General features: G+C 39.7%; 1 pseudogene across 1 annotated transcript in view; it reads right to left on the reverse strand.

Annotated features, from left to right (window-relative positions):
- The window catches only part of LOC143925133 (glycerol-3-phosphate dehydrogenase [NAD(+)], cytoplasmic-like), a 27,220-nt pseudogene extending 24,049 nt beyond the window's left edge, over positions 1-3,171 (reverse strand). Inside the window, exon 1 of the transcript XR_013261940.1 lies at positions 2,487-3,171. The product of XR_013261940.1 is annotated as a glycerol-3-phosphate dehydrogenase [NAD(+)], cytoplasmic-like (transcript). The remainder of the gene's footprint in view (positions 1-2,486) is intronic.
- Positions 3,172-3,752: the final 581 nt, after the last annotated feature.

A 3,752-nucleotide genomic window follows, 5' to 3' on the forward strand; every position in this document is an offset into this window, starting at 1 on the left:
TATCGAAAAAAATGGCTGTGTCTTGTAACAATAATATTTATACAATGTAATTATAATATTTATACAATGTAACAATAATATCTATATTTATATAATATATTATATATATTTTTATAAATACATTTTATGATATAAATAAATTATATTATATAAGTAAGATTATATTAAAAAAAAAATATATATATATATATATATATATATATATATATATATAAAGATATTATAGATATTATTGTTACATTGTATAAATATTATTGTTACATTGTATAAATATTATATATATATATATATATATATATATTTTTTTTTTATTGTTACATTGTATAAATATTAGATTATATATATATATATATATATATATAATCTAATATTTATACAATGTAACAATAAAAAAAAAAAAAAAAATATATATATATATATATATATATATATATATATATATATATATATATATATATATATAATATTTATACAATGTAACAATAATATTTATACAATGTAACAATAATATCTATATTTATATAATATATTATATATATTTATATAAATTCATTTTATTATATAAATAAATTATATTATATAAGTAAAATTATATTAAAAAATTATATTATATACATTATATATATATATATATATATATATATATATATTTAAAAAAATTATATACATTTTTATTTATAATTTTTTATATATATATACATATATATATATATATATATATATATATATATATATATATATATATATATATATATATATATATATATATATATAAATTAATTATAAATAAAATGTATATCATTTTTTTATATAAATAAATAAATAAATAAATAAATATAAATATATATATATAAATATATATATATATATATATATATATATAATATAATTTTTTAATATAATTTTACTTATATAATATAATTTATTTATATCATAAAATGTATAAATATTATATTTTTGTTACATTGTATAAATATTATAATTACATTGTATAAATATTAATTGTTACAAGACGCAGCCATTTTTTCGATAGCACCCATTTAGATCGGCGCACCTTAAAGTCGCAGAGATTTTGAAAAGGTGGCTGCACTACTTTGATGCGACTTTTGATGCGACTTAGATCCATTGAGTGTAAGGTCGGATCAAGGTCACACATAAAGTCACATCAAATTTGCGCTGGAAATCGCGAGACTTTGGAGTTGCACTAGGAATCTTTCACGTATATTCAAAACAGCATGGAGAAAAGCATGTTTGCATTTGCTCCCCAAGAGCGACAAGCAAACGCACATCAAAATGTTTGACAAATGTGTGCGGCTCCATTCACATTTGGTGTTTTGCGATTCACAACTCGCACTGCAATCGCAAAGCGCGTCTTCGGGCGCCATTCGTTTTCAGTGGCACCTAAATGCGGGTGTGGCTTTGCCTGCGATTATTACGCAATAAATTATGCGGCAGTGGTGACAAACCGCAACGTGAAAATCTTGTAGGCCAATAGTGAGCGGGGGCTTCTTTTGGGTGCTAAGCTTTGTGCGTTGCCATTTGCTGCACAATTTATCGCAGCAAAAGCACCTCGCATTTAGGTACCTTTCAAAATAAATGGCATCCGAACACGCGTTTGCGATTGCAGTGCGATTAGATATAGAGGGCAGAATCGCAGCAATTCTGCCTTTAATCCCAAAATGGCAAATGTGAATGGAGAATAAAATAGCGGTGCAGTTTTGCCGCGATTATCACGCGATAAATCGCACAGCCATCACGCCAAGCTTCAACTCATCCAGCTTGTCACCCAATTGCAGCCAAACTGCATTTTGGAATCCTGGTAATAATTGCTGCGATCCTGCCCACAATCTCAAATCGCAGTGCAGTCGCATAACACATTCATTTTCAATGGCACCTAAACATTGTGCGGTTTCGCAGTGACAAATCGCGCGGCAATCGCGGCAAACACAACGTGCGAAGTTTGCTCCCCGTAAGAAGCTCATACTCCTTTTGGGTGACAAGCTCCACCCACAAATCACAATCCGATGACTCCGGAAGTGTACAGAGAAGACAAACGTTTATATTTTGTAGATTTGGATGGAGGGGGGGGATTAGATCCTCTGTCGGGTGTTTATTGCTGTCTGGGGAGAGTCACCCTCTATGTGTCCTGGTGTCACTGGGAAATCTTAAAAGTTGTCACCAGAACAGGAAGTGAGAATAAATCAAAGAAGTCCCCCCCCCACTTCCTGTTGTGTCTCAGGAACAGGAAGGGAAAAAAATCTCCTCAATGTGACACAGACAGCAAAACAGAAAATTACACTTTACCCTCCCCCCCCCCCCCCCCCCCAAGAGGACATCACTCCGGGACAGGTCTCTCCAATACAGGAGGGTGATATTTGGGGTGTAGAGGGTGATAATATTGGGGTGTAGGAGGTGATTGAATTGGGCTGATGATATTTGGGGTGTAGGGATAATAGTATTGGGGTGATTATATTTGGGGGTCTTACCAGTTCCCGGAGCCGATGACGGTGACTCTGAGCGGTGCCATCCTGGGATCTCTCCGCTCTACACCCGCCAGGTGATGTGTGCCCAGTTCTATGCCCGGTAATATGTCCTCGGTGATGTTTGCTATGCCCGGCACTTTGCGTTCTCAGCTATGTGCCCGGTGATATGCCCGCTGCTCTGTGCCCGGTGATGTGCCCGCTGCTCTGTGCCCGGTGATATGCCCGCTGCTCTGTGCCCGGTGATATGCCCGCTGCTCTGTGCCCGGTGATGTGCCCGCTGCTCTGTGCCCGGTGATATGCCCGCTGCTCTGTGCCCGGTGATGTGCCCGCTGCTCTGTGCCCGGTGATATGCCCGCTGTTCTGTGCCCGGTGATGTGCCCGCTGCACTGTGCCCGGTGATATGCCCGCTGCTCTGTGCCCGGTGATGTGCCCGCTGCTCTGTGCCCGGTGATGTGCCCGCTGCTCTGTGCCCGGTGATGTGCCCGCTGCTCTGTGCCCGGTGATATGCCCGCTGCTCTGTGCCCGGTGATGTGCCCGCTGCTCTGTGCCCGGTGATGTGCCCGCTGCTCTGTGCCCGGTGATATGCCCGCTGCTCTGTGCCCGGTGATGTGCCCGCTGCTCTGTGCCCGGTGATCGGGTCTCTCTTCCTCTCTCGGTGCAGCAGGTGACAGCTCTATCCGGATACTGAGATCTGATTTGATGAAGGAGTGTTGGGGGCGGAGCTCTCTGTGTAATTTTAATCAGAAGACGCCATTGACCCCCCCAATATATATATCAGTGTACCCCAACTGTGCCCCATCCCCCCACTGACACCCCAATATATATAAGTGTACCCCAACTGTGCCCCATCCCCCCACTGACACCCCAATATATATATATAAGTGTACCCCAACTGTGCCCCCCATCCCCCACTGACACCCCAATATATATAAGTGTACCCAAACTGTGCCCCATCCCCCCACTGACACCCCAATATATATAAGTGTACCCCAACTGTGCCCCACCTCCCACTGACACCCCAATATATATGTGTACCCCAACTGTGCCCCCATCCCCCGCTGACACCCTAATATATATAAGTGTACCCCAATCATGCCCCCATCCCCCCACTGACACCCCAATATATATAAGTGTACCTCAACTGTGCCCCCATCCCCCCACTGACACCCCAATATATATGTGTACCCCAACCATGCCCCATCCCCCCCGCTGACACCCCAATATATATAAGTGTACCCCAATCATGCCCCCATCCCCCACTGACACCCC

Source organism: Lithobates pipiens, unplaced genomic scaffold, assembly GCF_037356315.1.
Source record: "Lithobates pipiens isolate NorthernLeopardFrog02 unplaced genomic scaffold, aLitPip1_a1.2 Scaffold_22, whole genome shotgun sequence".
In the NCBI taxonomy this organism is placed as follows: domain Eukaryota; kingdom Metazoa; phylum Chordata; class Amphibia; order Anura; family Ranidae; genus Lithobates; species Lithobates pipiens.